Source organism: Protopterus annectens, chromosome 8.part0, assembly GCF_019279795.1.
Source record: "Protopterus annectens isolate FY-2018-M chromosome 8.part0, PAN1.0, whole genome shotgun sequence".
NCBI lineage: Eukaryota > Metazoa > Chordata > Ceratodontiformes > Protopteridae > Protopterus > Protopterus annectens.
In genome coordinates, this window is record NC_056741.1 from 1,019,713,277 (window position 1) to 1,019,740,889 (window position 27,613).

At 41.3% G+C, this 27,613-nt stretch overlaps 1 protein-coding gene across 3 annotated transcripts in view; it reads left to right on the forward strand.

Annotated features, from left to right (window-relative positions):
- The window catches only part of LOC122809200, a 377,799-nt gene that overhangs the window by 125,346 nt on the left and 224,840 nt on the right, over positions 1-27,613 (forward strand). For 2 of the 3 annotated variants that reach the window (XM_044080508.1, XM_044080510.1), the window contains exon 2: positions 8,707-8,794. The exons of the other annotated variant lie outside the window; for it this stretch is intronic. The gene's annotated coding sequence lies outside the window, so the exon portion shown is untranslated. The remainder of the gene's footprint in view (positions 1-8,706; positions 8,795-27,613) is intronic. 3 annotated transcript variants of the gene reach the window in all.

Below are 27,613 nucleotides of genomic sequence, written 5' to 3' on the forward strand. Positions count from 1 at the left end.
TCAGGAGCGTTGGTACATGGCTTCAGTTTCTGAAGGAGTTTTTTTATGGTGGAAGTGGGAATAGGTTTAAATGAGAATAGAGAAGAGTTGGGAGAGAGAGAACTTGAGGAAGATATGGGTGAAGAGGGGGTTAGAGTAGTGGAAGAGGTGGAAGATAGACAGTGAGAAGATGAGAGTGAGGAGGAAGTGGTGATGACGGGAGGGTTGTTTGCAGGAGAGATTGGGGGTGTATTAGGTAATGAGGAGGGGTGTGTGAAGGAGGATGTGAGTTTGCTAATAGAGTCGATGAAAAAGGAGTTGAACTGTGTAGTTAGATCTAGGTCTGGGCTATTTGGGTCTGGGGTTGGGGTCTGTGGTTTGCTGGGGTTTAGGAGGGTAGAGATCCCCTTCCAGAATTTTTGAGGGTTAGTTTTATTGTTGTTTTGGAGTGTGAAGAAGTATTTTTGTCTGTCAGAGATTATGAGCTTTTTTACTTTATTTCAAAGGGTTTTGTAAGCAATATGTTGTTCTGGGGTCTTATTTCTCAGATAGAGTCCCCAGGCTTTGTCTCTAAGGCGCATGATTGATAGTGTGGTTTTGGTTAACCAGGGGGCAGAATTTGTTTTTATTCTTTTTGTTCTTAGAGGGGCTTGGGAATCAAGTATTTCTAAGAAGGTAAAGTTGAAGTGAGCAACTGCGTCTACTAAAGGTAGTGTCTTTAGATTGTTCCAATTAACCGCTTTTAGAGAATATATGAAGGTCGATGGGTTAAAGTTTTTGTTATTGCGGGTAGTGATGAAATTATGGGTGCGGTAAGAGATGCAAGGGAGACGGCGAGTGAAAGTAGGCAAGTGATTACTAAGAGGGTCGAGAAGAGTACCACTGTCTGAGAAATAGTGGGGATGTGACACTAGAATCCAGCCAATTCAAAGCCAATGTCAGGGGCCTCTGGTGGACGAAGCATGCAGATGATAATAAACTAGGGGCAGAGACAGAATTATCCCAAGACACTAATACCTTGTAAGAAGGGCAGACTCAGACAAATAACTAGTGCCAGAGTCTTAGTCTAATAATCAATGACAAGCAATGCATAATAGTATCGTTTAGGAGGTTGGCTATCCCTGGAAACTGCCATATTGATAAAAAACCCTAAGAGTAGACCCAGTAATCAGGAATTTGGGGGCACATATAGACCTGATCTTCGACCATCATGTGGCTATGAAAGGAAGGAAGGAAATCATTCAATTTTGCACAATCTATAAGCAAGGGTATGGAATCTAGATCCAAGAACGTCATGTGGCACTCATACCAATCACTGAGTACTCAACCTCATTTTGTACATACCTGATTAGGCACATGGATCAAATGGAACATCCAAAGACATTCATCACAAACAGGTTACAGGGATAAACAATATGTCCTACATGGATTGCCTCAAACTCTCTATTCCTGTACTTGGTCTATTACTGACTGGCATACAAAGCATCCCTGGATCCAACTCTGATGAACCTTCTGTATATTCACAAAATAAATAGCATCACATTTATCCAATCTAGGAACTTAAACCTTGCAGCATAAGCCGAACATGTTGGAGGGACAGGTATGTCTCAGACACTACCCCTCCTCTGGAACAGGATTCCCATCCATGCAAAGCAGAGTTCATCCCTATTACAACTCAAGCATAACTTGGATGAGTGGACGGAGAATTAAAAATACACCCCTGACCTGGCAGCTATGTCCGTAATAGACAGAGACAGCCTATAAATGCTTGACCACCCAAGCCCTAGCCTACATATACCCCTCAAAAATAGGTTCTTAAACTTGTTAGATACATATGGGATGTATGGCAAGGCTTAAAAAGGCCCTTGTGTTTGTTTGCCTAGCACGTACCTGTAAAAAAATGTATTTTACAGACATCCAATCCAACATTCCAGAATTATGGTTGACCAAGACTGCTGATGACTGCAAGCTGGGCACTGCTACCATCTCTGTCATTACCACAAAATGGTTCCAGAAAGGGCTGTTATATATACATACCTGGTTTACTGAAAACAGTCTCAAGCAAAATGTAAAAAGTAAAAAGCTGCTACCACCATGTATGTTCTAAATGCTACATGTCCTCAGACAGATATGGTGATAAGATTCCTGGGTACGTATGTGGACATATCTTTCATTCAGTCATATTTACACCAAAGTTAGGAAATCCTTCTATCTATACCAGTTAATTTTCAAGGGAATATCTTCAAAATCCAAAGAAGCCATCCTGTCACTGTACTATTCCCTTAACAGTTCCATCATTAAATACAGTGCCATCTTTTGCATGTACAAATCCAAGCATATCACTCAGTTGGAAAGACCCAAAAGAAACATAACCAAGAAAATTACAAGCCTTGAATTTTGCAACTATCCTGATAGATTAGCATGCGTTTCCTTATACTGAGCAGCCAGCAGGTTGCTTTGATGTGGTCTGTATCTCACTTTTTGAGCTGTTAAAGTCCTAGTTCTATTTGACCTCCTGTTTCTTTGCAAAACTAGAGGCTCTATAAACACCCATAAAAGGGACTCAATTCTTTAAAAAAGTCACTAGAGAGATAAGCTCCTAACTCAAAGTATTCCCACCTTATTGAATAAGTTACCACTGCATATCAAACAAAGCGCTACTTCGACAACCTTTTAGGCTAGTCTTGATGTTTGTGGTGGGGGGTGAACCAAAATATTCACTAGGGTTATCATATACATCCCTGTTCAGTTTATTAGGTAAAAAGGAAAGCACAAAAGTTTTAAAGGTGTATATGGTTATGCATCTTATAGTCCTTGCAGTTGCTTGCCCAGCATTGTTCATATAATCCTAAAAAAAATTATCATTAATAGCTTTATCAAAATATTGTTATTGTATAATATACTTTACAGGTTGGCATTCCTAAAGTCCATATCCATTTCAGCAACCCAATTAATGTTTGCATTTGTTGTTTCTATAGTGTATAATAGTTTTGTAGCTGAAGTTGTCACTCTTTTATATAGTCAATAATAAAACACAAACACTGTCTGATGATGTCATAGGAAGCCAAAAAGAACCAAACAAATAGAAGTCAATCCCTGTGACTTGCAAGGCAGTTCAAAAATGTAAAAAATAGCCAAGACCAGTGAGAAACTTCTTCTGGCTTTTCCCGGTTAGGGGTCGCCACAGCGGATCACCTGTCCGCTCATGATTGGCAGTGGAGTTTTACAGTGTCAAGTTGCCAGCCTGGCGTCCAACCTTCCATGGAAGGCATACACATGCACACACTCATGCCTAGGGCCAATTTAGAGTATCCAATACACCTACAGCATGTCTTTGGGATGTGGGAGGAAATTGGAGCACCCGGAGAAAACTCGCGTGACTACAGGGAGGACATGCAGACTCTGCACAGAAGGCACCCCAGCCAAGGATCGAACCGGAGAACCTCTTGCTGTGAGGTGACACCGTTAACCGCTGCACCACTGTGGCTGCCCCCAAGGCTAGTGAGAAACTAAAAACTTGAAATTTATTGTCGGTAAGCACTTTTGCATAAATCAATAATGCTTCTTCAGACCAAAAATATAAAAATGAAGCACTCATTAAATAAACAAAAACCTCAACCCTTCAGATCAGCATTTCAAAATGACAAATGAGACAGTTCAATTAACTCAACATCACAGCATAGGCCTATCTAAAAAATAATGCAGAAATAAAAGTATTTACCTATGTATGCTTCTTCATGCTGCTCATGACCGAAAACCCACAAGCTGCCATCCCTTTTCAATGATGGTCACTATAGCAAAAAATTCACAATATACATAATATATATATATATATATATATATATTATAAGTAAGCATAAGTGTGTATAAAATATATGAATAAATATAATTATTTAACAAAAACTAAGCAATGTAGTAAATGTCGCACTGTCAGAGCTGGTTTAAGAGAAACCATTTCATTGAGCCCAGGGGCTCTATATGACTGTAATTCAAGAATCCAATTCTGTTCTCTGGCTTCAGTTCAGTTCCTTATATTACCTCCTCTAACACTCAACTGAACAATCTTGAACACAAAAAAATTAAAAGTATGTTGTTGTCTGAGCATTGAAACTTGTGAAGCTAGTGCATTACTACCTTTACCTTGTCCAATATCACTTAAATGTTCTAAAATCATATCTTTAAGACATTGATTAGTTTTGCCAATATAAAAAGCATAGCAACACTGGCAAAAGCCATAATACACCACATTCAAAGTTTTACAATCTGCATAAAAAGGACAATCTATGGTGTAGTGCAAAATCAGATCCCTAAACACATACTTTGGATAGATATGCTAGCATGCTTTGAGATTTGGAGGACACACTTTACATGTTTAAACATATGCTGTGTCAGAGGATACATCTGGAAGCTTGTCTCCATCATTGGGTAGTACCAAGGGGGCTGCGTGTTTTGAAAATCCCCCCCCCCCCATAGATCTGCCTACCCAGATTTACGCAAGAGATGGCAAATGCTGAACATTCAACTGGGTTTAGATTATATATGGTTACTCGTTGATTTCTTTCATCCTGTCAAGGCAGAGCTATTGATGGAAATAAACAGCCTACAAAGTGAGATACACAATAAGTTCTTAGTTGATGTTGTTACAACTAGTCTCGTGAATGTTTTAGCAAATTAGTAATTATGATAAGAGGCTACAAGGTACTAAATTTAAAAGTTACAAAGAAACGTAACTGACTTTAAGATGGGGCAAGTTTTTTCTTGGCCCAAGAATGAATTAAAGACAAGACCTAGCACTAATGCTGGGACCTCTGAGCATGGCCCCCTTGATTGAATTGGCAATGGTTCTGGACTACCCTGTGGTGCCTCTGCACAGGGTTCCATCAGTCACCCTTATATTAATGCTGACCCACCCCCTTATCTTCCACATTGGATGTTTCCACAGAACCTAATATTAATATAGCAGCAGCAAGTAACGTCCAACACCATCTCCAAGCCTGGCCCCCTTTTTTCTTTACCAGAGTCTCACCTTGTTGTAATGGTACACAGACAGGGGAGGTCCCAGAGTTGATCGAAGAAAGGGCGGGTTCATCACAAACAGTCTATGGAGTGGTTCACTTGGATGGGTACCCGGAACAGGAGCTGAACAGCTTGGTCTTTAATATCTTCTATTCAGCTCACATCTGGCCAGTTTAAGGTTTTGAACAGATGCTTCTCTTTCCAGCTCCAGCTCAGAGATCTAGCCTGACACAAGTACTTACAGATCTTAGGTTGTTCTCATGAAATGTGTCCCTTTCCTTGATGTTTCAAAGAATGAATGGTACATCTGTCATTTACTAAACCAAGCACATTCATTCCTGACAAGCATCCTGTTATAGAAACGTTCAACATCTGTGATGAGCAAATCAGATTGCCATTAACATGCAAACGCTCTGGTCTGTTTCTTAACTTAACTGAAGCAGAGTTAGCTGCTCTTCAAGATTTTAAACAACTCAGCTCTATTGAAATACGTCCAGCAAACAATGGAGGGGGGATAGTAGTTATGGACAAGGCATTGTATTTGAACACTATGGTTCAACCTTTAAGTTATAATAGTACTTATCAACCCATTTCCAAGCCTAAGTTGACAGTTGTTATGGACACAGCCTCTGTTTTGCTTTTTGTGAGAACCTTGTGCTAGCTCATTGGGAGCACAATATGATTTTGAGCAGCAATAGATTCATCGGACATATTGTTCATTATAAACATTTTGTTGACTATATTTTTTTTCTTGTGGAGTAGCATCTCTGAGATGCTGAGTTTATAATGTATAGGCAAGGTACTATTGAGTATTTGAGGTTCAGCAGTAAGTTATCTGTTGAGTCAATAGATTTCTTGGATATCACAGTTTGTAGTAATGCTTTAGGTAGGTTCAATACTGGAGTATACAAGAAGCCATGTAAGAAGAACTCATTGTTACATACAAGCAGTATGCACCCTAGGCACATTCCTAGAAATGTGCTTAGAGGACAGTGCCTTAGAGTTATGCGTTTGCATATGGATGATGAATCTCTGGCTCACGCTCTTGATGAGCTGAAAAGGAACTTTTTACAATGAGGCTATACAGCTAAGGAGATAGTTTTCTGCATCTTGAAGGTAAAGTCTGAGAGAGTCAGTAAAGCTATACCCTATTTCTTGAATGAGGTAGAACATGAGGTCATGCCCCCCCAAGAGTTGCATGACAGCAGAACTGTCAGGTGTGTGTTTACATATTCAAGTGACATCATTGTTTTTATTGACATATTGAAGAGTAATTAGGCGATTCTCTGCAGTTGTACTGAACTTGCAGAGATAGTTGACATTGTGCCTAAATTTAGTTTTCGTAACAATTTATCTCTCGAGAGACAACTTTGCTATAACAGTGCAAGATGGATAGTTAGTTCACCCACATCATCACATTATGACACGTTTTTCTGTAGGAGCTGTAAAGCTTTGCAGTCATAGCTATTCAAAGTATGTGTTTAGGCATCCAACTTTGCACTACACCATAGAGTGTCCTTTTTATGCCGATAGTAAACTATGAATGCGGTGTATATGAATGCGGTGTATTATGCCTTTTGCCAGTGTTGCTATGCTTTTTATAATGGCAAAACTAATTGATGTCTTAAACATAGAAGTTGTGAACATTTAAGTGATATTAGACATGGTAAATGTAGTAATGCACTAGCTTCACATGTTTCAATGCTTGGACAACAACATACTTTTAAATTTTTTGTGTTAGAGATTGTTAACTGAGTGTTAGAGGAGGCGATATAAGCAATAGGGTTGAGGCGAGAGAACAGAATTGGATTCGTGAATTACAGTCGTATAGAGCCCATGGATTCAATGAAATGGTTTCTCTTAAACTAGCTCTGAGAGCATGACCTTTACTACATTGATTAGTTTTTGTTAGATATTTATATTTATTCATATATTTTATATACACTTATACTTACTTATATATATATATTTTTATTTTATGCATATTGCAAATTTTTTGTGATAGTGACATCTCTGAATAGGGATGTCAGCTTGTGGATTTTCAGTCATGAGCAGCATGAAGAAGTACACATATGTAAATGCTTTTATTTCTGCATTATTTATTAGATGGGCCTATGCTGTGATGTTGCGTTAATTGAGCTGTCTCATTTATCATTTTGAAATGTTGATCTGAAGGTTTGGGGGTTTTGTTTATTTAATAAGTGCTTTGTTTTTATGTTTTTGGTCTGAAGAAGCATTATTGATTTATGCAAAAGTGCTTACCGACAATAAACATCAAGTTTTTAGTTTTTCACTGGTCTTGGCTATTTTTAGACATTTTTGAACTGCCTTGCGAGTCAAGGGGATGGTCTTCTATTATTTGTTTAACTCTTTTATATAGTGCAAAATATTCTCAAGCAAACTCAAACTTGGAGATTCATTTTAAGATCACTTCTCAGCAGTCGAAATTTTAATGAAAATATGTCCATATGGCATAATTCTCACCCATGATCCAGATAGTTCATGTCTTTATAACTTAGTAACCAACTTAGTTTGATCTGCCTTGAACCTCACTTGACAATCTTGAGTGTGGCATTCATAAAATGCCTCATATTCTAGCTTAGTTCTAACCAAAATATTGAATGATCTCTGACTTTCTTGATCTGATGTATCATCTTATACATGCTGTATCCTGTAACAGTCCTTTACCAGATTATCTATATGAGCCTTATAATTTAAATTATTATACACCAATACATTCAAATCTTTAAAGGTATTTAAAAGGTCAGTTATGTCCACAAAAAATAACATTGCTTTCTAACTTTAATCCATCCAGATGAGATGTATTTGGCGTTATAATTAATAATATGTACTCTATTTACTGTAGCCAATTTTGTTTAATTTAATTAATAATATGTACTCTATTTACTATAGCCAATTTTTTTAAATTTATCTAAGTATAACTGCAATGTCAGATTATGCTCCTCACCATCCTACCACTTGAGACCCTGTGCTAGGAAGCATAAAACAGTATAAAACATTGGGAGGAATTTCTAAATCCAGCATAGCCTGTAATGTTTTTGTCTGAACTTGATTCCAGCCTGCTGGGTGTTTGGTTTCCTAAATCCTCCACAGAGTCTTTTTTAAGCTATATCAGCCTATCAAGCTGTAACTGTCTTTGGTACATTTGGTATTTACTTTTAGTTCTATTTTTGCCTAGAATTAGACACTTTATGGTCTTTTATGCAGCTGTTATCCTGTTGTGATACATCTAGCAGTTATTTCTGTACTGTTTCTATACCAAGAATTAAAAATTCAGTGGGCTTTATTTTTTTTCTTTAAACATATTGCTTGCATTGTTTAAATTCTGCCTCCTTCGGCTCTTACCAATTGTACAGTGCACAAAGTAGCATTTTTGTCCATTCCTGATAATGCTGCCGATAATGCTGCCTCCAGGTTGCTAGGTAGCTTTCCTCATCTCAAGGATACTGTTTAATACCATTTGTGGCAATGTATACTGTTATGCATCTCATTTAGCTTGTAGTTTGTTAATTTTGCTGTTATCTATCACCTCTGCTCCTTTCTCTGCTTTCACCATAACTATAAAGCACTCCTTCTCTTAACTTTTCTATCTTACCCCGCCCCTGTTATCTACTGTTTCAACTCAAACACTTCCTTTCAGCTTCCTATGTTGAATTCCCTCTTCTAATATTTTTTTTTCTTCTTTTCTAGGCTCTACTTGGATAAAACCATAGCCTGCTGGAAAACAAAAATAATTCAACTCCTCAGTCACAGAACTGCAAAACTGCACCATCTTTAAGTATGTTACCTTGTACTACAGTTTCTTTTATGTAACTTTGTCTAGGTATAAATAGCTGCAGCATATCACTGAACCAGTCCTGCCCTCATGCTGCCCTCTTGCCTAGTTGCCCTACACCTTTTGACTATTTCCACCCCTCTAGATCTCTTCTGTCCCACCTGCTTTCTACCTGTATTTGTCCTACTTCTTCTCTCCTCTCGGCTTTACCCTCTCCTTAGTCTCACACAGCTTCCTTCACTGCACCACTCTTATGCAGATATAATTACAGTTATGTAGTAACTTGTACTTGTGCAGCCTCTCTGTAGACATAATTACAGTTATATAGTAACTTGTACTTGTGCAGCTTCTCTGCAGATATAATTACAGTTATATGGTAACTCATACTTGTGCAGCCTGTCTGCAGACATAATTACAGTTATATAGTAACTTGTACTTGTGCAGCCTCTCTGCAGATATAATTACATTTATGTAGTAACTTGTACTTGTGCAGCCTCTCTGCAGACATAATTACAATTATATAGTAACTCGTACTTGTACAGCCTCTCTGCAATTACAGTTATATAATAACTCATACTTGTGCAGCCTGTCTGCAGACATAATTAAAGTTATATAGTAACTCGTACTTATGCAGCCTCTCTGCAGACATAATTACAGTTATATAGCAACTCATACTTGTACAGCCTGTCTGCAGATATAATTACAGTTATATAGTAACTCATACTTGTGCAGCCTGTCTGCAGACATAATTAAAGTTATATAGTAACTCGTACTTGTGCAGCCTCTCTGCAGACATAATTAGTTATATAGTAATTTGTACTTGTGCAGCTTCTCTGCAGATATAATTACAGTTATATAGTAACTCATACTTGTGCAGCCTCTCTGCAATTACAGTTATATAATAACTCATACTTGTGCAGCCTGTCTGCAGACATAATTAAAGTTATATAGTAACTCGTACTTATGCAGCCTCTCTGCAGACATAATTACAGTTATATAGCAACTCATACTTGTACAGCCTGTCTGCAGATATAATTACAGTTATATAGTAACTCATACTTGTGCAGCCTGTCTGCAGACATAATTAAAGTTATATAGTAACTCGTACTTGTGCAGCCTCTCTGCAGACATAATTAGTTATATAGTAATTTGTACTTGTGCAGCCTCTCTGCAGACATAATTACAGTTATATAGCAACTCATACTTGTACAATCTGTCTGCAGATATAATTACAGTTATATAGTAACTCATACTTGTGCAGCCTGTCTGCAGACATAATTAAAGTTATATAGTAACTGACTTGTGCAGCCTCTCTGCAGACATAATTAGTTATATAGTAATTTGTACTTGTGCAGCCTCTCTGCAGACATAATTACAGTTATATAGTAACTCATACTTGTACAGCCTGTCTGCAGATATAATTACAGTTATATAGTAACTCATACTTGTGCAGCCTGTCTGCAGACATAATTAAAGTTATATAGTAACTCGTACTTGTGCAGCCTCTCTGCAGACATAATTAGTTATATAGTAATTTGTACTTGTGCAGCCTCTCTGCAGACATAATTACAGTTATATAATAACTCATACTTGTGCAGCCTGTCTGCAGACATAATTAAAGTTATATAGTAACTCGTACTTGTGCAGCCTCTCTGCAGACATAATTACAGTTATATAGCAACTCATACTTGTACAGCCTGTCTGCAGATATAATTACAGTTATATAGTAACTCATACTTGTGCAGCCTGTCTGCAGACATAATTAAAGTTATATAGTAACTCGTACTTGTGCAGCCTCTCTGCAGACATAATTAGTTATATAGTAATTTGTACTTGTGCAGCCTGTCTGCAGACATAATTACAGTTATATAGTAACTCATACTTGTACAGCCTGTCTGCAGATATAATTACAGTTATATAGTAACTCATACTTGTGCAGCCTGTCTGCAGACATAATTAAAGTTATATAGTAACTCGTACTTGTGCAGCCTCTCTGCATATATAATTAGTTATATAGTAATTTGTACTTGTGCAGCCTCTCTGCAGACATAATTACAGTTATATAGTAACTCATACTTGTACAGCCTCTCTGATTTGAAATCAGAGACTACAGAAACAGAGTACTGCTCCAACCCTCTCCATTTGCCCTTGTTTTGGTCAGGCAAACTCCACTCCCCTACCCTACTCTATTCTCAGCCACCTCCAAACACCTTAAGGATATACTCTACCCACCTGACCACACCACTCTAAACAGCCAATCCTCATCACCCTATTTTGCAACACTCTCCACCCTCCAGTCCAATTAAAACATCCTCTACTTCATCTTAGTATACATCCCTTTTTGTTCCCTCCCTCTTGTATTCCCCTGTAGTATCCACCCTGTAAGCCTGCTAAACATTTCATCTCATCTTACATCCCTTTTTCTCTCCTCCCTCTAGTATTACCTCTTCTCCAAACAATCTTCCACTCACCTACACTCTAATACTACACTCATACTTTCTTCCTCCTAAATCACATCTCTCTGGCACTTCTCCCTTCTGTTCTGCCTCCCTCCCATTTCAAAGAAGCCCGCTGTCTCCCTTTCACTACTTTCCAAATCATGCTTCTCAGCATACTGGCATCAACATATTTCTCCTTTCCTCCTTGACCTCATATCACACCAAAATATCTGATCTGAAACATCCCCAACTCTCTCTGAAGCATGCAGCAACCACAATATCACGTAGTCAACTTCTCTTACACTCATCTGTTCAGAACCAAAGTCTTGCCTTACCCTCCCTCTCTCACTCCTAAATTCAAACTAAAAATTACATCTACTGCAACTATTACACTTCAAAGCTCACATTACTTGATAGTATTCTCCTTCTAGCTGGTGACATAAGGTCCCTCCACATCACCACCCCCTGCTATTTAAACAACACCCTTCTCCTCCATCCCCATCTCCTCAGCCCCCTCTTTAACCCTCTCCTTCTGCTTCCCTAAAACCTTATCCATTGCATCTATAAACATAAAAAGTCTATTAAACAAAACCACTGAACTTCACACATGGATTTCCCATTATTCTCCACATATCTTAACCTTGTCTGAAACCTAGCAAAAACCCCATATCTCAAACAATGAACTTTTACCCATAGGCTACAATGTCTGCTGTCTAGAATCTCCAAAAAGAGGGGTTGTAGCTATTCTTAACTCTGAACAACTGAACCTCTCCCCCTATCCACCTCATTTCACCATACTGAACTATTAATACTTAACTACTGCATAAACACCCATAAAAAAATTGCTATTGCTTCCATCTATATCCCACCTGGCAAAACATACCTATTCTTGAAAACATACTGTCATGGATCTTACAAAACATATATGAAACCGTAATATATGTGATGTAAATATTGACTGGAAAACACTAACCTCTGGATTTACTAATCTTCCATGTAAGACTAGATTAGTCTTGCACGGAAGCGCCAGTGTAAGATTATGATGGCAGCGCACCATGCATATTAATGAGGGTGCACTGCCCCAACTCTAAAGCTTACACAGATCGTGGACGAGTTTATGGGGCGTGTCGGACTGCCGAACAGTCCAAATATCCATGCCCCTGCAATGAAGAAATGCAGCAACTTCACAATGAGTGAGTCCGCTCTTATGTGTACAATGTAACACTACACTCCCCCATATGTTCAACAACTAACAGAATAAAAAATAAAAAAAATTTTTTTTTATCTTCCGATATAGCTGCGCAGGTTTGCCCATTGCTTAGCTACAGTTAGAGCATCTTAGACACCAGAAGAGGATAACAAGAAAAATATATGCAAATTAAGCAACATAGCAAAAACATAGTGGTTACAGCTTTCTCACAAAGAGAAGGCATTACCGGTTTGAGTCCCACTACTGCACATTCCATTTTCTGTGGGAAATCTGTATACAAAAACATTTCCTGACATTTTTTTATGTATGTTTGTAAAAAGCATTGAAATGTTAAATTTAGTAGTGCATGAATTATATACATGAAGGTAAAATGTTTATGCATTCTGAGGCATGAGTACCTTATTTTAAGCAATATAAAGCACTGCTAACCACATGTTACCAGTATTGAGCATATTTAAATACATTTGTGCGTAACTGCGCAATGCTAAGGAGGAGTAACACAGGTTCACCGCACGTTACTGCTGATTACCTTCCAGTAACTCCTCGCTGACCAGCACAATGTCGGGCAAAGTCAGGCAAACATGCTCACAACTACTTTACTTTTCCTTAACCGATCAGTTCTGCCCAGCAGGAAAATAAAAAGCAGTGACATGGTTCGAAGTCAGGATACTGTGCACTATAGTCACAGTACTTAACCACTAAGCCATGATAGCATTTCATAAACAGGCACTTTCAACAGAGACATATCTATCAAAAGGATTTTAAACATTGCCAACATCAGCAAAGCAGGTGTGCCCACAGCTGAGCTTTTCCAAAACTGGCCAATCACAAATAAGTGCGGGAAATGAGGAATATTTAATCTCTACAGGCGTGAATACTTGCCATAACTGGTTGTAGCTTCCTTCTGCAGTCAGCATGGCTGGTGTAGGTGAGGGCATTCGGTTTAGAGTGCAACACTGGGGCATCCAGGAGTCCAAAATTATGGTTTGGCTCCTCATCCACAAACATGAGCAAAGACTCTTGCAGGGCCAGTACCAGGGTACCCAATATAAAACGGAGGCCTGGAACAGTCTTCCCCGTGATTTCACCAGTGCCACTGGTGTTCATCGGACTGGTGAGCAGGGCAGGCAATATTATTCTGACCTGAAGCAGTGTAGGGGGGGATGAACTGGACCGGTGAATCCAGGAATCCCGTAGGACGCCTAATGCTCCAGTACTGAGTAAGTAGCCATTGTATTAAGTAGTTAAGAATTGCCATGCTTGTCTATACTATGGATAGGTATGTCTCAATATCACTGCATTTACTTCACAGCTGCAGGTGACTGGGCTATGAATCTGCAAGCCCATGATGATAGGCTGCAAAGGCTGCATCATGAGGCAGGTTAGTAATTATTCTGCATGTACTGTTATATAAAATAAATGAGAGAGCCTTTAAAAAGTGTTTTAACCCAATAAATAAAGGTGTAATAGTCCTTTAATAAATGTATAATTCCTGGAGTGCGTCTGTGTCATTTTCTTTGATATGTTGTACTGTTGCATTCTACAAATAGTAGTGTTGTATTAAGCAGTGTCAACCCACACTTGGGTAGGCCCATATAACATGGATGAAGGGAGTGCCAGTAGCTTTTATGCATATTTACAGCCGTCAACTGTTGGTTCATACCCAGCATGTACAGGTTAGTCTGGCACATGAGTTACTTGGTATTGTGTTCCCCAGAAATGTCAGTGTGCTGCCAGAAATGTAGGGAGCTGTTAACATATAACTGATACTTTCACCTGAACATATGTAGATAATTATATGAAAGTAGAGCTGTCAGTGTACCATCTTAGCAGTAGTGTGTGTGAGCAATTCTCAAAATATGTTGCAGTAACATCTGCATCTTGGACAGTTTGTATGTAAGATACAGCTCATGTATATTATGATCTAGAAATATCCAATTGCACAATATAAGGACATTGGGTAGTGTAATAATACATGTAATGACATATAACTGCAGTTAATAGGAATGTAGTGAAAACTAGATGGATATATAAGTTGTTAATTGAGCTATCTTTTTCACCATACTGTATGTGCATAAAAACTGCAATTCCACACCTCAGTCGGTATGCCTAATCTCAAAACATTTGTTGGGACATATGTCCTATTGGTTTATAAATATTTGTATTTATTTCTATGCATGTGCCCTGTTAAAATACCACAATATTGGTGGCCTGTTGCCATCAACTAAACCTGCATGATGTTGTAATGTCCACTATTGTTCTGTATATGTATGTGTTATGCTTACTTTTCAACTGTTGAAAATCTGGTGTGTTGGGTTAATGGGAAGGCCAGTCCCAGCGGACCCACCTGTCCCACCTCAGCTGGCCATGGCACCTGGCACAAGCAGATCCGGTGCCCAGCCTGGGACCTCCTCCTCTGTTGGCCCTGTGCCACCTTCGGGTGTAAGCGTTGCAGGGGATGGGGCTTGCCCCCCCCCCTGTGCAAGCGTGGGCGAAGAGACACCTATCACCCTTCGTATGGCTGTGGTGCATAAAGAGATTGAACGTTCAGTTGCAGAACCTCTAAGCCAACTTGAGGCCCGAGTGGTGCAACTCATAGGTCAGCCTGCCCCTCCTACGCAGCCCCCAGCACAGCCACCTTCTGGGCCATGAAGGTGCAGTGGTGACTGCCCATGGGTGGGGACCTCAGTTCCACTGTTTCCATCTGGGGCTCATCGGCTTGCGATTTCCAAACATCCCTCCCCGTCAAAGGTGTTCACCCACCACATGTGTCATATACTGCCCCTGTATGCGTCTTGTTTGTCTTGTCTGTTTACCTCCCCAAATATACGTACTTCCCCTACCCCACATTCCACTCTCACCTGAAAAAAAAAGGGGAATCTGTTCCCAAAAAAAAAAAATTACGCCCCATACATAGTTCCCCATTTTGCACACATGTCCACTGGACACATGAAATGTTGCTTAATTGGCATTACAACATATTTTGTTGTCCTTACCCCTCTCTCAGGGGTTGAAGGGTTCATATCTACCTCCACATTTATTGCATATGCACAGCTGTTGCTGTTGAAGAAATGGACAGCTATGGACCTTCCCTACACTCGTCCTTCACATCCCGAGCTATTTTCCATACTGTCTTTCCCTCTTTGTGCCCCTTTTTCAACACTTTCCTATCTCCCCATTTTTCTTTTCTTTAAAAGAGATTAGCGCAGGGGTGAGCGGGGTAAGCAACATTAACCAGTAGTGAGCGGGTTTGGGCAGGTTTGCACTTGTTTGCGCTTGACTAAGCAATGCAGAGCATTGCGCAAATCTGTGCAAACCCACTTACAACTGCTTAAAAGTGCCTTAGTCACTCTGTATGTGAGGGCCCTTGTTCTGCTCAGGAACAAAATAAAACACCTCTGTAAGTCTTGAACCCTGCACACACTACACAACATGAAGTACCACTAAGCCACGGTAGATATACATCAAGTTGGTGCTTAAATAATTATATCATGCATCAGAATGAGTGAATGTAAAGGAAAATTAGGAATACCATACCACACAACTTGTTCTGTGGATGTTGACCAACAGTTGTTGTGGGATTACATTACATGACTGTGATAGGCACGGTAGATATACATTAAGTAAGTGCTTAAATAATTATATCATGCATCAGAATGAGTGAATGTAAAGGAAAATTAGGAATACCATACCACACAACTTGTTCTGTGGATGATGACCAACAGTTGTTGTGGGATTACATTACATGACTGTGATAAAAGAAGTAGCCATTCTAGCAGGAAATAATGTTACACCATCACCCTACAACCCCACACAGTATCACAGCAGGACAAACAGTGGCATATCTGTTTAGGGCAGAGGCCATACCTCCTGTAATGATTAGTCATCTTTGCCAGACTTTATTTGCTTTGTAACAGGATTCAAATATACCTCAAGGATAAACCCTCACTCACACTCTTCAATAGAAACTGTGATGAGTGGATGTGAAACAGAACACGTAGCCCAGGGATCACTGCAGTGGCTAAGCTTGTCACAAGCAAACAGAAGTAACCTAAGGTCTGGAAAGCGCCAGCATGCTCTGGCAAGGCTAACAGATGATACCCACCTATGAATAAAATTGAGGTCACATGTATGTATATGGCTTTGCCCCACAGCTACCTTACACGTGTTATGCACATGCAGTTGTCATTGTGATATGTAATACACTAGAAAAATCAAAACCCACTCCACATTGACCAACAGTGTCACACACTCTCAAAACCCACTCCACATTGACCAGTGGTGTTGCACACTCTCACACACCTGGAACGCACACACACACACACGCACACACACACACACACACACACACACACACACACACACACACACACACACACACACAATTGGCAAGTGCGGGATTCATAATCCTACTTAACTACATTATGATACTACAGCAGTATGCAGTTACACGAGGGGCTATACACATTATTGGGATTTCACCTTCCCACAGGTGTATTTGTAGGATGGTGACATTATCAGACTTGACAAAGATGAGTATATCACTTTTAAGGGGTGTGAGTAGTCTCCAAAAAGGTTACTCTCTACCCAGGGAGAGACAGACACACACTTAGCAAGTGTGGGATTCAAACCCCTACCTAATTACATTCTGATAATGCATCAGTACACATTTACACAACGCACTATACACATTATTGGGATTTCACCTTCCCACAGGTGTATTTGTAGGATGGTAACATCATCAGACTTGACAAAGATGAGTATATCACTTTTAAGGGGTGTGAGTAGTCTCCAAAGAGGTTGCTCTATCCCCAGAGAGAGAGAGACACACAGTTGGCAAATGCATGATTCAAATGCCTACCTAACTACATTATAATACTACAGCAGTACACATTTACATGACATACTATACACATTACTAGAATTTCACCTTCCCACAGGTGTATTTGTAGGATGGTGACATCATCAGATTTGACAAAGATGAGTATATCACTTTTAAGGGGTGTGAGTAGTCTCCAAAAAGGTTGCTCTCTTCCCAGGGAAAGACAGACACACACAGTTGGCAAGTGCGGGATTCAAATCCCCTACTTACTACATTATGATACTACAACAGTATGCATTTACACAACGCGCTATACACATTACTGGGATTTCACCTTCCCACAGGTGTATTTGTTGGATGGTGAGATCATCAGACTTGACAAAGATGAGTATATCACTTTTAAGGGGTATGAGTAGTCTCCAGAAAGGTTGCTCTCTCCAGGGAAAGACAGACACACACACTTGGCAAGTGCAGGATTCAAACCCCAACCAAACTACATTGCGATACTATAGCAATACACATTTACGTGACATGCTATACACATTACTGGGATTTCATCTTCCCACAGGTGTATTTGTAGGATGGTTCATAGATTCATAGGTTAATACTAGGCTTTCTGCCCTAGGGCAGAGTGTGTTTGGCTTTCGCCACCCTTTTAGATTAGTTGACTGTGTCTCTGTGTAGTAGGTCACAGTAGGTAGCCATATTAAGGTTAGTTTACTGTGCCTCTGTCTAGCAAGGACACAGAAGAGATCCCACGGGTAAACTTACGGTCTCCCATCCACTCGTCAAGATTTCTCTTGAATAGGGTCAATGAGGGGCTCTGCCTAATATGAATTGGGATTTTGTTCCAGAGTGAGGGGAGCCTCTGGGTTATGAATCTGTCCCTCCAGCATGTCCTGTTTATTTCTGTGCTGAGGTTCAAGTCTCTGGAGCATGTAGCTCTAAGGGACTTGGATTTCTTGAGGTGGAGCATGTCCATTAATTCTGGGTTGGACTTGGCTTTATACATCAGACACAGATCGCCTCTGAGTAGGCGGTACACAACTGAGTAGAGCTGGAGTTTCTTTAGCCGAAGTGCATAGGGCATCTGTTTGAGTCCCTTGATCCTCTTGGTGAGGTACTTTTGGGGTCTTTCCAGTTGCTGCAGGTGTCGGGTAAGGTACATCCCAAATGGGGCATTGTATTCAATTATGGGTCTGATAAGTGATGAGTAGAGAGGGGCACAATGACCTCTCTTGATCTAGATGCGAACCCTTTCATGATAAGGTGGGCTATATAGAAGGTCTTTCTAACCACTTTGGTAATGTGATTGTCAAAGGAGAGATTACTATCTACTTGGGTCCCCAGGTCCCTAATTACTTCTTCCGTACTTAATGGATTACCACCTATGTGGTAATTTGTGTGCACTTTGTTTTTCCCAAAGGGGATGACAATGCACTTTTTGGCATTTAGCTTTAGGCCGTGGCTCTGGCACCAGTTATCTGTCTCTGTGAGACCCTTTTGGAGGATGCTCATGTCAGCTGGAGAGTCGATTATGGCACCCAATTTGCAGTCGTCTGCGAACTTTGTCAGCCATAGCCCACCCGTGTTAGCCTATACCTCAGAGAAATATATACCGAACAAGAGAGGTCCCAGGACTGAGCCTTGTGGGATTCCACTTGTAACTGGTTTACAGTCTGACATGGCACCTGCAATTCTGACCATGTGGGTGCTATCCCTAAGCCAGTTTGCAACCCATCTTGTGACATAGGGGTTGATATTTAAGCTGGTGAGCTTATTTATGATGCCCGAGTGGGGTATTGTGTTGAAGGCTTTTGCAAGATCCAGATAGGCTGTGTGGACAACCCTCCCTTCATCTATGGCTTTGGTAACAGTTTCAAAGAATTCGACCAGGTTCAAGAGGCAAGATCTGCCCTTAACAAAGCCAAATTGGGTAGGATCCAGTGCCTGGAGGTTCCCGATGCCCTTGTTTATGATTTCCATGTTGATGCCCTCCATAGCCTTGCAGACCAGGCTGGTCAGGCGTATAGGGCGATAGTTTCCGGGGTCCATTGTGGCACCACCTTTGTGGAGCGGGACCACTGTTGCTGTATGCCATTCCTTTGGTACATATCCTGTAGTAAGGCTGAGATTGAACAGTGTCTTTAAGTGAGGGTTTAGTTCTTCTTGGAGCTCATGTAAGACACAGCCCTGGACGCCGTCTGGTCCCATTGATGCTGTGTTTTTTGCTTTGGAGAGGGCAACTTTCACCTGTGCATCTGTGATCACATGGAGGTTGCATTCTGTTGGGATAGACATTTGCTCTTTTGGAGGGGAAGTGGGGGAGAAGTTTCCACTGAACCTTTCTGCCAGGATGTTGGCAATGTCTGTGGGTTCAGTGTATTTTTTGTCATTTTGCACTAGCTCAGAGCATATCTGGGAGTTGCCTTCCAGGTTCCTGACATAACTAAAGAAGGCTTTGTGATTATCCTTAGTGTCTTGTGCAAATTTTCTTTCGAAGTTTGCCTTAGATGATTTTATGAGGGATCGTAGTTTCTTGGTAGTGCTGGTCAGAGACACCTTCCGTTTTTGAGATTTTGCTCTATCATGTAGTAGCTTCCTCCTCCTGTTATATAGCTTATTTATGGCCGGGGTCCACCAGACAGGTCTCCTGCCTTTGGAGGAGTGAGTCCTGGTTTTATTTGGGATAGCATGCTCCATGCATTCCTGTAGGTGTCCATAGAATGCTTTTGTAAAGGATTCTGCATTTTGGACCGTAGTTTCCACTGGCCCGGGGCCTTTGAAAGATTCTACCTCGGTTTTGAGAAGTGTGAAGTTTGCTTTTGAGAAGGTTTTCACCGTGGTTTCCTTGGCTGGGGGTGGGGACGGGATATGGATGTCCAGTGAGATTAATTTATGGTCTGATCTTACCAATGAGGGGTATACCTCTGGTGTGGAACATAGAGACCCCATGTTGGTGATGACCAGGTCCAATATGTTCTCCCCTCTTGTGGGATTGGCGACCAGTTGTTCCATAGCATTTGAGTTTATAAATTCTAGGAACTGTTGGGCGAGGGTGTTTGGGCTTGAGTAGTTTTCCCAATCAATGTTTGGGTAGTTGAAGTCACCCGATATAATGGTATTTGGAGAGACCTTCATATTTTCTAGTGTTCTCAGGAAAGCCGAGTGGGGTTCCTGTGTGAGGGAGGGTGGTCTGTAGCAGGCTACAAACTGAAAGGCAGTTTTGCCCACTTTTAGTTGCACATGGATGGTCTCTGATGCTTCGTGCAGTGCCACTAACCTGGAGGTGTGGGTATCTTTGATGTATATGGATACTCCCCCTCCTTCTGTGGTTCAGTCCAAGTTTTGTGGCAGAAAAGCATGGTATGAAGTATAACCTGGTAGTGCTGGGGTGCTTTCGGGAGCCTTGAACCAGGTTTCTGTTACTGCACAGATATCAATATTTTCCATACTGAGGAGAGTCTCGAGTGTGTGCATCTTGAGGTTTAGACTTCTGGCGTTGAGCAGCATTACCCTTAGTTTTTTCTTTGTGTTGTCTATGGAGGTGGGTTTGTCTTTTGAGCGTTGCCTAAAAAAGGCACTATGGGGAGGCAAGAGCCTAAGCCAGTATTCGAAAACCCAGGGGTGACAGGTGCAAGCCATCCCTTGCAAAGCAACGTGGCTTGTCGAGCATGTCATCCCAGGCTGACAGACACTGTATCCCCTTTGAATGACACCAATACTTTAGCCAGTTGTTAAAATTGATCATTTTGTCTTTATACTGTGGCATCATTCTTGGTGAGGGCAAGATGCTACTCAATGTCAGGGTCATACCGGCCTGGGCTACATGATCAGAGAGCTCCTCTATGTCTCTTTTCAGGTAGTCCAGGGAGGTACATCTCAGGTCATTCACACCAGCATGGACATTGACGGAGTCATATTTGTACTTGCTTTGGAGTGACCTGAGTGTATGTGTTATGTGGCGGATCCTGGCACCCAACAGGCAGCTTACAGTGACCTTCTCCTTATTCAGTCTGGTGAATGGGACGTCAGTGCGTCTGACAATAGAGTCACCTATTACAAGTGTGTTTGGTGTGTTGTTTATCCTTAAAGGCTGTGACTGTGTGGCATACTGACTTTGTGAGTTATGTGTTACGTGGGTATTGTTGCATGGTGGGGGTTGCTTGGATGTCTGTTTTGGAGGTCTCTGCTGCTTAGGCAGATTTTTGTTTAGAGCCTCCGAGTATGTTTTTGTGTGTTTATGTGTTTGGTTTGTTGATGCGATGGGTCTATGTGAGACTGGATTTTTGGTGTGTGTGGTTACCTTTTCCTCCTGACTGGCTGTGCCGGTACTGGGTTGAGAGAGCTTAGCCTCCAGTTTGGCTATATAGTTGCATCTGTCACATATGTTTGAGCTTGTAGGGAGGAGGAGAGGGTGATCTGTGTACATAAGGCAGTTGTAACATTGCCTCACGATTCCCAGATTCACCAGCTGGGCTGGGGAGTAGACCCGAAACTGGCCTTTGGACATGCCTGAAAAGTATAGGGAACTACTTATTGACTGATCAGAAAGGACCAATAGGGAGCAAGTACTTAAACGAGTATATAAGGGTGTACTGCTTAATTTTATTCGTGTTTATCTGTAAGATTACTTATATGAGCAAGTGCTGGGTTTATAGAAAGAGAATAGAGTGCGTATTTTGAGATTTAGAGCAGTTCCAAGGGAAAAAGTGAAGAGCAGACTTTGTGGAGCCAAAAACAGTTTAAACGGTGCTGCGCTATGTGCAAAATCGCTCAAAGCCACGCTGAAGCAGGTTTTAAAGCAGGGGACTTGAAAGAGCTAGGAAATAGCCCATAACAGCCAATAAACAACTAATTACTGGGCTGAGACCACTCCTCCAGGGACAGATAGGCTGCTCAAAGCTCCCCACTCTCACTGGTGAACAGAGAAGCTTCCTCCTATCCAAGTAAGGATATGGGCAACACAGGAACTTTTACTGAAGTCTGGAATGCAGCAAAACCTGAATTCAGGACTATTCTAGCACAGTAAAGGTGGGAAACAAAGATATTTTTTTGTTAGGACAGTATCAGAGGCAGAAAAACACAGTAAATGCTTTGCACAGGCTAGCACACTTGAGTGGGCAGCCTTAAAAGTTAAATCAAACAACAAACAATGGCTAAAAAGTTCAGGTAAGCAATAAATGCAGTAACAAGCTTATTTAGGTATTAAAGCAGTCACAAACTCGCTTTTAGGCAAGAAAAATGCAGTCGCTAGTGTCAGACTTGACAAAGGAGTATATCACTTTTAAGGGGTGTGAGTAGTCTCCAAAAAGGTTGCTCTCTCCCCAGTAAGAAATGGACAACACATTTGGCAAGTGTGGGATTCAAACTCCTACCTAACTACATTATGATACTACAGCAGTATGCATTTACACAACGCACTATACATGTTAGTGGGATTTCACCTTCCCACATGTGTATTTGTAGGATGGTGACATCATCGGACTTGAGAAAGATGAGCAAATCACTTTTAAGGGGTGTGAATAGTCTCCAAAAAGGTTGCTGTCTCTTCCCAGGGAGAGACAGAAACACACAGTTGGCAAGTGTGGGGTTCTTAATCCAAACTAAGTACTTTTTTACACTTCAGCAAGCAATATGGAGTTACAGGATGCAATACAGACATTACTCGCTGACAGTTTGCCCAAAGGGGGTTTTCACATTTACTAACCTCAGCAGGCTTATCATACTAGGTGTATTGTGAGTGTATAGGCCATAACCATATCATATACGGGTTGATGCACCACATGCTGGCACACACAGGGTCAAACTGGAGGCTAAGCTCTGTCAACCCAATACTGGAAAATACAGTCAAGAGGAGTAGGGTCATACAATCACAACACCAACAGTCTCATATATACCTGGAGAATGCAAATATTAATCTGAAAAAGAGAAAGTGTCCTCCTAAGCAGACAAGCAAGCAACATGCACCTCCAAGCACATGCCAGAAAACACATAATACACCAAAGCAGTATGCACCACAACAGGCCCTAAGGCAAAACAACATACCCAACACACTAGTAATAGGTGACTCCATAGTCAGGCATACAGGTGTTCCACGCACTAGGCTGGACAAGAGGAAGGTTACTGTCAGTTGTCTGTCAGGTGCTATGATCTGCCACATAACACAAGCACTTACATCACTCCAGAACAGGTACATATATGATGCAGTCTTTGTATATGTCAGTGTGAATGATCTGAGACATAACTCCCAGGACAACATGACAAGAGATATATAGTATCTCTATGATCATGTAGCCCAGGCTGGTATGACCCTGACCTTGAGTAGCATCTTGCCTTCACCTACATGATACTGCAATGTAACAGAAAGATGATAAATTTCAACAATTGGCTGAGCTTCTTGTGTCATTCAAAGGAGATCTAGTCTCTGTCTGCCTGGGATGACATGATAGACAAGCCTTGTTGCTTCGCTAGAGATGGTTTGCACCTGTCACCCCTATTCTTCTGAATACTGGCCAAGGCTCTTGCTGTCCCCATATTACCTTTTTTAGGCAAGGCTCAAAGGACAAACCAACCCCGTAACCAACACAAATAACCACAAAGTGAGCTAAATGCTACTCAATGCCAGAAGTCTCAGCCTCCAAATGCACACACTCGAGGCACTCCTCAATATGGAGAATATTGATATCTGTGTGGTAACAGAAACCTAGTTCAAGGCTCCAGAGAGCACACCAGCACTACCAGGATACTACTCATTCCATACCATCTGGAATCAGAACCTGGATCATAAGACATAGGGTGGAGATGTATCCATATTCATCAATGATACCTACACCTCTCTCTACATCTTCTGTACAGGATATGTACCCATAGAATGTTGCACAGCAACGTTCTTCCCACTTCACAGGGGTGGGGCCACAACAAGACCCTTGGTATTCCCACTCTGAGCCTAACGAGTCTGATCTGCAAGGCAATGGAGCCAGTCATAATGGAACTCAACAATAAAGACACTGGGAACCTTCACACAGTGGAGCACACCCAGTTTGCCTTCATCAAAGGCAGATCATGCCTCCTGAACTGGGTGGATTTCTTTGAGACAGTTACCCAGGCTACAGATGATTGAAAGGAGCTCCACACAGCCTACCTATACCTCGCTAAGGCCTTTGACACCATTCCCCAGTCAGGTATCATAGATGAACTCACCAACCTGGGCATAAATCCATACATCACAAGATGGATTGCAAACTGGCTCACAGGTGGATCCCACAAATTAAGAGTTGCTGGCTACATGTTAGACTCTAAACCGGTAACAACTGGTGTCTCCCAGGGTTCAGTCCTAGGGCCCCTCCTGTTTGATATACACTTCTCAGAAGTACATGCCAACACAGGAGGGTTGTGGTTGACTAAGTTTGCTGGGAACTGTAAAGTGTGTGCCATGATAGATTCCCTGTATAACACAAATATTCTCCAGAAGGGACTCTATGAGACAGCTGTGTGGTGTCAGAATCATGGCGTCAAGCTTAATGCGAAAAAATGCATAGTAATCCCCTTTGGGAAAAACAAAGTACGCACAAACTACCACATAGGTGATACCCCCTAAAAACTGACAAGGTAATAAGGGATCTGGTGACACAGGTAGATAGTCATCTTTCCTTTAACAATGATGTTGCCAAAGTGGTTAGGAAATCCTGTGTGGCCCACCTAATCAACAAAGGGTTTGCATCAAGATCAAAAGAGGTAGTGGTGGCCCTCTACTCTTAAGTCATCAGACCCATCATTGAGTGCAATGCACCATTTTGGATGCACTGGACTAGGCATATCCGGCAGATGGAGAGACCACAGAGGTACCTCACCAAGAGGATTACTGGCCTCAAACAGTTGTGTTATGCAACACAACTGGAAAAACTGAATCTGTTCTCTGTTGTGTACCGCCTACTCAGAGGCAAACTCTGCCTAACATACAGAGCTATGTCCAACACATAACTGTTGAACATGCTCCATCTAAGGAAAACAAAATTGAGTCACACTACACACTCCAGGGATATGAACCTCATCACAACAATGAATACAACATGCTGGAGGGATAGAGTACCATCCCAGAGACTTGCCTTACTGTGGAACAGAGTCACAATGTACATAAGACAGTGCCCCTCACTGACACTCTTCAATAGGAACCTTGATGAGTGGATGGGAAACAGACAATTCACGCCGGGGATCATATCAGCAGCCCCACTAGATAGTGGCTTAGGGTACTAACTATTAGAACTAGGGCTTAGGAGACTAACCAATGGGGTGGTGAAAGCTACACAACTTGCCTAGGCAAATATATACCATCGTGAAGATAGTCTACTACATACCTATGAACCTATGTGGCAGGTACATGTCTACAGATAGTAGATGTGTACTTTATTGTACAGTCATGTTGTACAGCAGGCACATGCACCACATACTCTGTAATGCTTACAGATACTGGTGGCTGTTATGTACAGTGGGTGAGATGTGCACCTCATGTATTTTGTGCCATTGGAATGTGTGCTGGGTGGGACAGTGCTGGATGGCTCCTTGTCATGGTCACCCTCTTACACACATCTCTGCCCATCCATCTTTGGCTTATACTGTGTCCCCCCTACATATATAAGTACATAGGTAGGTAATAAGCTATCTGCCTGAAGACGTATATTAGTATGGCCAGAGTGTGCAGCTATCACCACACCTGGGGTTAGTTCCCTATGCCTCTGTGTGGTAGAGCTGATGAAGTGATCCATGGTGTGAAATTTCATTTTCACTTATACTCATCAAGGCTCCTCTGGAAGAGTGTCAGTGAGGGACTCAGCTTAATGTAGGTTGGGGGCCTGTTCCAAAGCAAGGGAAGTTTGTGAGTTAGTAATGTATCCCTCCAACATGTTCTATTTATTGTTGTGATGATTATATCCCTAGAGCATGTGGCACAGTGAGTTTGGGTTTACTTCAGATAGAGCATGTACATCAGTTCTGCATTGGACATGGACCTGTATGTTGGGCAGAGATCACCAGAGTAGACGGTATGCAACAGAGTTCAGATTTAGTTACTTCAGTCTTGTTGCATTGGGGCAATTGTTTGAAGCCAGTAATCAGTCCTCTTGTTGAGGTACTTCAGTGGTCTTTCCAGCTGCTGAATGTGCCTAGTCAGATACATCGCAAGTGTGGCGTGTTACTCTCTGATGGGTCTGATGACTGATGAGTAGAGGGAACCTCCTTTGACCTACATGCAAAAACTTTGGCAATTATTAGGGACACATAGCATGATTTTCTAACCACTTTGGGAATGTGTTTGTGAAAGTAGAGATGACTATCCACATGTGTCCATAGATCCCTTATTATCTCCATATTTAGGGTGTTGGCACCTATGTGGTATTTGTATGACTGCAGCTCTAGGCCATAATTTTGACACCACATCTGTCTGACTGAGACCCTTTTTAAGGATGTCTCTGTTGTCCCAAACATCGATTATGACAATCTTTTTGCAGTCATCCACAAACTTTGCTAACCATAGCCCTCGTGTGTTTGACTGTACTTCTGAAAAGTATACACCAGATAGGAGGGATCCCAGGACTGAGCCATGGGGGACAGCAGTTATTACCAGCTTACAGTCCAACAGGGAGACCACAATTCTTACCTTGTGGGATCTATCTGTGCCCCAGTTGGCAATCCATCAGATGACATACGTGTTTATGCACAGGTTGTTGATTTTGCAGATACAACGTTTGTGGGATATTGGAAAAGAGCTTTTCAAGGTCTATGTAGGCCATGTGTAGCTCATTTCATTGATGTATGTCCTGGGTGACTGCCTTGAAAACTCTCTAGCAGGTTTAGAAACCATGATCTGCCCCTGACCAAACCAAAATGGGTAGGGTTGGGTGTTTGTAGGCTCCCAATAGCTCTCTTTATGAGTTCCATAATGATGGACTCCATGTTGTAAGACAATGGTTCCCATGGTCTGTTGTGCACCAACACTTGTGGAGTGTGCCAAATGCTGTAACCCATTCAACAGTTTCATATCCTGTACAGAGGGTGAGTCTCAACAGACTGTTCAAGTCCAGGGTCTGTTTGTTTTGGAGTTCACATATGACACAGCCAGGGACACCATGTCATCCCATAGACGCCATGTTTTTAGGTTTGGATAGAGCTGTTTAACCATTGTATATGTGATTTCTTGGTTTTCACAATCTCCAGGTATAGTAATGGGCCCTTTTGTCAGTGAGATGGTGGGCTAAATATGTATGAACCTGTCTGACAAGATGTTGGCAATGTCAGTCATGTTCATGTATTCATTTACACTTTGAACTAACTCAGAACATATATGAGTTTACATT